This window comes from Lupinus angustifolius, chromosome LG18 (genome assembly GCF_001865875.1).
Source record: "Lupinus angustifolius cultivar Tanjil chromosome LG18, LupAngTanjil_v1.0, whole genome shotgun sequence".
NCBI lineage: Eukaryota > Viridiplantae > Streptophyta > Magnoliopsida > Fabales > Fabaceae > Lupinus > Lupinus angustifolius.
The window spans coordinates 4,097,967-4,105,823 of NC_032026.1; positions in this window are offsets into that span (position 1 = coordinate 4,097,967).

Genomic DNA, 7,857 nt, shown 5'->3' on the forward strand with positions numbered 1-7,857 from the left:
ACATAAACTAAGTATTAACAAATTCTTGAGGAGACAAGATCATTTTGAATAAGGAAAATATTTCTCAACTTCTTATGAGTTTGAACTACTTAGAAAAGTTCTTATGTTATACTTTGATTAACTCCAAACACCAAGGTCTAAAATCCTCCTTTAAGTGTATGTACTAAAATGGTAGAATGATAATCACTTATATTTATTACTAAACAATATTACGTCCATAAAGAGACTAGGTTATTACACCCTCATCATTCGTGACTCTAATATTGAAGTAGTAATAAATATAAGATCTTAAGAAAAGTATGCTTAACTTGGCAAATAAACTAAGTAGTACAACTACTTCTTAGTTTATTTGTTAAGTGTTTGAGACAAGTAATTTTATTGACTTGAAATCATTTTTTACGTGATCAATCTAAAAAGAGCATTAAGTACTTCTCAAACAAATAAAATTAACCAAAGCACCAACTTGAATGATTAAAATTCAAACTTTTAGAATATAAGAAGAAGTAGAACTTACATAACCATATTCAAAAGAAATTGTTAGGAGCATGAGTCATCCATCCAAGGATTGGATGCTTTTGAGTTCCAAATGAGAGTACAAAATTGATTTTTGCATCTCATTTGCCTTTGTCGCGACCCGATTTTCGATTGGAAGACCGACTCTGGGACTTAGAAAGAGGCGAACTCGATTTCTACCTCTCCCAATGGATTTGGAGTCGCCACTACGTTTTTTGCGGTTAAAACGTCGAAAACTCTCTAGTAAGCCCAATTAGGATAATTTGGTCTTTAAATAGAGATTCTGAATTTGGGAGTTGATTACGGATCGGGGAAGGTACTAGCACCCCTTCCACCCGTATTAAAACGGTTCCCTCGCTAATAACATGGACTTTTATACCTTTAACAATTATTTATTTAGAAATTCAATTATTGAAACAAAATATTTATTTTTTATATTGTGTCTGACAAAAGTTTATCTTGCTCCTACCTATCCCTAGGTACAATAAGGAAATCAAGACTACGTAGTTCTAGTTCGAAAATTGGTTGGTTAGTTTGGTTGATTGTTATTGAGTTGAAAATATTTATAATATATGATTGTTCTGATTTAATGGAACTAATATTTTAGAGATGGTGTTGGTCATAGACCTTCTTCCCATTTTCAGAGAAATTAGAGACGACTTGAATCATAACCTTACTATAAAAATTCCATAGAATTCATTTAGGTAAAAAAAAATGTTTTGATTATATTTTTTATATGAAACTAATAGCTTAGAGACGGTATTGGTTCTACTCATCCTCGATGGCTTTGAATCGGGTAAGGCAATGGGGAATCATCCTCCTCAATCTCTTTATTTTTTATCACTCATCTCCTTTTACTTCGTTTCATCGTTCCTCCTCACTAACGTTCAAGGTGGTCACCGAAGGTTAGCGAAATCTTGTCCCTTTCGATGTTGGGACAAACCCAACCGTGGGTTTGGTTTGATTTTTATTGGATGTAAGGCTATCAGATTTGATAGTTTTGGTTTGGTATTTGATGGCAATGTTACTAGATGTTATGGTTTTTTCTGGAAACAATTTTGGATTTGAAGGTTTTGGTTTGGTTTTTTTTTTTTCCAGCTAGGATTGATTATTGTTGGTGTTGATTGTTTTTCCCCTCTTAAACTATTCTGAATTAATTAAATCTTCATTGTATGCAGAGTAAAAAATGTTTATTCAGAACAGTGACCGATGTTTTGGTGTCGGTAATAATAATGACGTCGTTGGCTCTTGAACAATGCTTTTGGATTATCCAGGAACAGTGAGTATTAGTCTCAATGAAGACTTCTCACCCGAGATGGTGTCGGAACAAGGTAAATTTTCAATGTATATGATATGCTTATTAGATGTATGTATTAACTTTGATGCTCATGGTACATAATAATGCATTATTGTTTAAAGTTGTTTGCATGAATATGGTGAATAACTAACCTGAGTATATATTTTGTACCTTTTAGATGATGGTCCCCTTGGATATTCCTTTCCTATTTTTGTATTTTTCGTATGCTCCCTTGCCCCTTTTCGGTAGCTATTGTTGTTATGGTTATTTCCTACTCTCCTTTGAGCATATCGTTGTATAACTGATGCCTTCCTGTGTGTACGCTGTGAATTTTGATGATTATATGGTATTGTGTATGTATGATGTGTTCTCTGTTTGGGGCTATGTAAGTGTATGAGTATTTTGAATGCTCTGTAGCTATGATATGTCACCCTTTATGTATGTATCTTTTGTATATGTGCTCTATTCTCTCTAAATTTTTGTGTGCTATAATCTCTGTTGTTCTGTTTCTCTGATGGATGTTCTATATGGCATATCGGCTATGTTGTGTGATACGTATTTTCTCCCGTCTTTGCATATTCTGTTTCATGTCATTTTATACTGGTTGTGTCCCTATGTGAAAACTTTAGGGTTGCTCATTAGAGTCAGAAACGTTTTCTGACTTTAATCATTTCATCATCTTAATTGCCCCGTTAAGATCATTCTTTTATGCTGATTATTGCTTTAACTGAAAGACTTTTCGGTTTACCTCTCCTAATTATTATATTTTAAGATTTTATTCTGAAAATTCATTGCTGGTTGTAGTTGAAGCATCAATTCTGAACATTAGGGTGCATTTGTAACATACTTTATACAATTATGATTCTTGGTGTTTCTGATTATTTCATCATTAGTGCTCATCATTGCTGTTGTTTACCATTATGATAATGTGTAACTGTAAGAGGAATAGTTTGTGACTCACAATTGTTTGACTTGTTCTTTTGAAACTATCAGGTATAATCTGGCATATATAACTTATTAATCAGAACCATAGGTCACCAAAGGCTCAAAAAGTTCACAGCAAAGAACATAAGGTTTGATTACAAAATCAAACGTTTAGGAGCAGTATTTTGGGGCTGAAAATAGAGAAAACATAATGGTAATATGTCATAAGATTATTCCCTCATCACTTCAGTTTGGGTAGTAGCCTTGGCGCAACACTTTTGTCAACACAAGACCAATAATCAAACTACTGTCCAGTGCAATGTTTGTGACCAGATTCATCGCCTTGGATTCCTTTAGCACGTGCTTGAAATTCAAGTAATGGTTTTACACATTTTGGTTTGTTGTGATCAGAACAGAGTAGAAATGGACATCAATGGGCTCCAATTGCATATTATGTAATACTGATACTTATTTGTTGTAGTATTTGCAAGGAATCTAATGAACATTTGATTGTTATAATTGTTGGTCCATGACTTTTTGTAATAAAAGTATTAGCAATGCACTTGCACATGTGGCAAATTTCATATCCATAATATTAAGCTCTCATCCTGGGGTTAGTAATACAGAAGCACGTTTTTTCTTTTTGAATCAATGGGACTAGCCCAAACTGCTGTTGAAATAATATTAGTAACGCAAGGTTAAGAATGTATGAAGGTTAAGGTCAAAATTTGTGTATTTTGAAAGACGATAATAAGAAAGTTGGCTTGTAATCCCAATATAATTGGACATGACAAAATTGAGTGTTCACATACTTCTCCTTTTCTCTTCTTGAATTCTAAACTAAAATTACAACTTACTTGAAATAAAGCTCTAAAAAGCTAAGAAATGAAGAAAGAACTTCAGAAAAGAATTTCTAGTGAGAGACTTGATATTTTCAAGTGGAAATCGTTCTTTTTGCTCGAATGAATTGGTCCGTATTTATAGAAGTCCTTTCTGGACTGCTGAGCTACTTGGCTGGACCGCTAAGCAGTTGCCAAACCCTTCAGCATGGGTTTGGTCCCTTGATCAAGTAGCTTTGTCACCTCCTTATGCTTGACTCATCAAAGCTAGTTATGGGCTATGAAACCAGCTATTGTGAGCTACTTCTGAAAAGCCTATGGTGGGCTACTTGAGGTGAGGTCATGGGTGACATCATGGTTTGCTTGATGGTTAAGTCAAGTCTGGGTGCACACCGCTCAGCACACCTATTGCACTGCTAAGCTGCTTGTTCAGCAGCTTTGACTGTGCTGGGACGTAGCCTGGTACTTGCTGATCTGGTCAGGAGTTTGGTTCTCCGCTAAGCTGCTTGTTCAGCAACTTTGACTGTGCTGACTGGGACGTAGCCTGGTACTTGCTGATCTAGTCAGGAGTTTGGTTCTCCGCTAAGCTGCTTGGTTGGACCGCTAAGCTGCTTGTTCAACAACTTGGGCATGTGCCAAGCTTGTGTCTAACTGTGTCAAGCTGAGGTCTGACCGTGCCAGGACTAGTCTAGACCTAGGCTGAGTGGCCAAGCAGGTCCGCTCAACTACTTGCTTGAGCAGCTTGGTCCAGGTCATGCTGGTGTCCAAGTTAGGCTGGTGTCCAGGTCAGCTCAGCGGGGCTTGGTCCACGCTTAGCTGCCTGGTTGAGCACCTTGATTTTTTGACTTTTTTTTCTTTTTGACCATGAGTATTTTTTCTCTTCTTTTCTTCATTCTAAATCCTACAAAATACATAAAAAAGAAATACACATACAAATATACAAGATTGTGATATTTTATACAAAAAATATTGTTTTAAGTTGGTTTTTTCCAATTATGCATAAGATAAGTGCCATAAAAGTGTATGAAATTTAGGTATGTTTGTCACTTATCAAACTCCCCCAACTTAAAACTTTGTTTGTCCCCAAACAAAAGGTAAAATAACAACCACCGGCTTTGGAAAAATTAGGTTTGTACAAGATCAAAACTTATGCATGATTCCTTTTAAGTTCCATGAGATGTGTTTATGATTATGTGACTTTGACTCATAATGCTTGAAACTAAGTATTGAACACATCTTTTCAAAAACTCATTTAGCAATTCACTTAAAAAATGTTATTAATCAAAGAGATGCATTTCACGCACGGTTCAAGAATGGAACCAAATGGGGTAAGTGTTTCACTCAAAACTCAACTTGTTTGATTTGCAAGAATTTAATTTTGTTTTTCATCTTAACACTTACTTTGATTGCATAATTTTTTCAAGAATCACTAAGTTCTTATTTAGGTTGTAATGAGGCTTGGCTATCAAAGGAAATTGGTTTTTCAAGATATTCAAAGATACTTTCAAAGTTAAAAGAGAGCAAAAATTAATTTTTCATTAAAACATATACCGCTTTCCACATTTTTCCATTTTTCCTTCCCTCATTCTTTTTCTTGACCTTTTTGTGTAACTTCTATTTAATTTTCTCAATCTCTTTTCACTCCTTTTTATTTTCGATCTTTTTCTTTAATTTTTTATTTGTAAAGAGATTGAGAGTTTTTCATTGAACATTTTGTTACATGGCCAACCATTCCCCCCAACTTAATTTCTTCCATCAACCTTCCTTTTGAAAAATGCTCTCTTTTTACTTAGAAAAGTATAGGAGATTATTTTTGTTTTTCCATATTAGGCTCAAGGGTTGATTTTGAAAATAAAATTTTATTTTAAGGCTCAAAGGGGTTAACAAAGGATATTCCTATTTTTGGTTGGTCATTTTTGGTCAAGTGGCTCATTCTAATTGAAAGAACTTGCCTTGATCATATCCTATCAAATTGTGTGGAACCAAGTAAAGAAAGATTCAAATCAATTGTGCAAAACCAAAAATTTTCTCACTAGCTCACATAATTATTGTGTTTGGCTTACACTCCCTCACAAGGTTGGTTTATGTACAACTCTTTGATTTTTAAATCATGATAAATGATTTTCCAAAAAGTTTGCATTTTATCCAAGTTATAACATTATGAATTATTCACAAAATTTTCAATTTTTCATCTCATATTTCTCATCAAAGCTTGTAATTTACAAAGTCATTCATCTTGAAAAATGTTTAAGTCAAGTTTGTGTTTATTTACTTTGTTTACTTTCAACAAATTCACTTTTTAAATAAATTTTTAAATAAATCTTCAAAAAGAAAAAATAAACACACTAAAAAAATAATTTTAACAAGTAAGCACACTAAAAATAAAAATAAACACACTAAAAAATATTTAGTAGAAAGTTTTAAAATACAGCAAAATTTCATTCTTTCAAAATGTTATACACACTCCTCGCAACTTATGTACTTGACTTGTCCTCAAGTCAAAAAAAATATTTTTAGGAAGTTCGTATAATATTTTGAAATAATGAAAAAGAAAATTAAAACTAACCACCATTCTTTGGAGAACACAAAATTTCATTCTCCTTGTTTTCACTATCCTCTCCTAGATAGTGGTGTCATCAACTCCTCATTTTTATCTGTTTGTTTGAACTTGTTTTCCTGTAAATCATTTCGAACTTGCAATTTTCTTTTGCTTTTAGGTTAGTATAACAATTCATATGAATTTATAACTAAGTTCATGAATTAAATTTTATTGAGAGAATTTCAACCAAACAACATGTTGTTTTCATAAAAATTGATGTTTAGAAAAAATTTCAATCATATTTCAAATCCAAGTGATAAAATGGAAGTCCAAACAGAATTTATGGAACTTCAAAACACATTTTATCACATCAAATATCCATAAATAAATCCATTCAGAATTTCATGAATTTATTTTGTTAAATGGTGAACCAAATAACACACTTTTTAGGAGTTCTCAAGTTTGGAAAAAGTCATTTTTGGCATAAATGTAACAAGCATGCTCTTAGTTTTAAAAATAAATTTGACAATTTCAAAATCATTTACTAAGGCATGTTGATGAAGATGTTTGGTTAAAGTATCACAAGATAAAGTATCGTCATCAAAAAGTACATGGTGAATACTTAACCTTTAAGGATTCAAATGACTTCCCTTCTTGAAGAAAAAGTCAGCCACTAATCATTGTTTATTTCAATCCCTTTTATATTGTTCTTTTAAAAAAGTTGATGAGGGGTACCTCCACATCTCCTAAAAATTTTATAACAATAATAAAAGGTTTCTTAACTAGTGGATTTTCACTCGACTAATTCATTTTTTTCTTTTTGAGTTTTTAATTTTTTCAAATGTATAAAACATAAGAATAAAGATGTACAAAAGGAAAAATAAATTTATACAAAAGAGAAAGTAAATTTTATGCACAATTATTTGATAAATGACATATAAATATGAAATATTCTATTATTAAAGCAATTCCCCGGCAACGACACCAATTTGTTGAAAGGTTTTTCTCGAAAGAGGCCTTCCCCTCCCAACAAATCGTTCGGCAGTGGTGCGAACTTGTTGAGAGCGCCAATTTGTTGAAAGATTAATACTCTCATTTTCGTTATGTCCTATTTGTATGTAAGAGAACTCGGTTTTATTCTTTGTTCGCCATCTCGGCTTTGTTGAAATAAATTCCAACGCCAGTATAATGATTTCAAGAATATTCAAGTTACAACTTACTTCTTAATAATCATGTCAATGAGTTATTCCTTCTTTTCCCTATCTCGGCTTTGTTAGAATAAATTCTAACGCCGGTACAATATAGTATTGAAGCAATTACTTATTACATAATTATTAAGTACCTTTGAATACCATCTCGGTTTTGTGGAATAAACTCCAACACCGGTTTAATGGCATTCTAATATATAAAAGTGATGAATAGTCAGTTGTTAGAAATAAATAAATAATTAAAGAACAAAAGAATAATAAATGTAAGTGGCCTTTTATTTATTTACTCCCTTTCGGGTTCATTTTACTAACAAACCAAACTTCTTCCTTAAGGAAGGTTGGTATTAAAGAATAAATAAATGACGGAAAGTAAATGACAGTAAATAAAAGCTAGTAATTTAGTTTCATCACTTTTGTAAATTAAAAGGTGTTTTCAAAAAATAAATTTATTTATAACACTTTACTATTTTACAATTTACACCTCTTTCAAGATTCAATTGTAGTATAGTATAGGGTTATGTCGAACCACAAGGAATT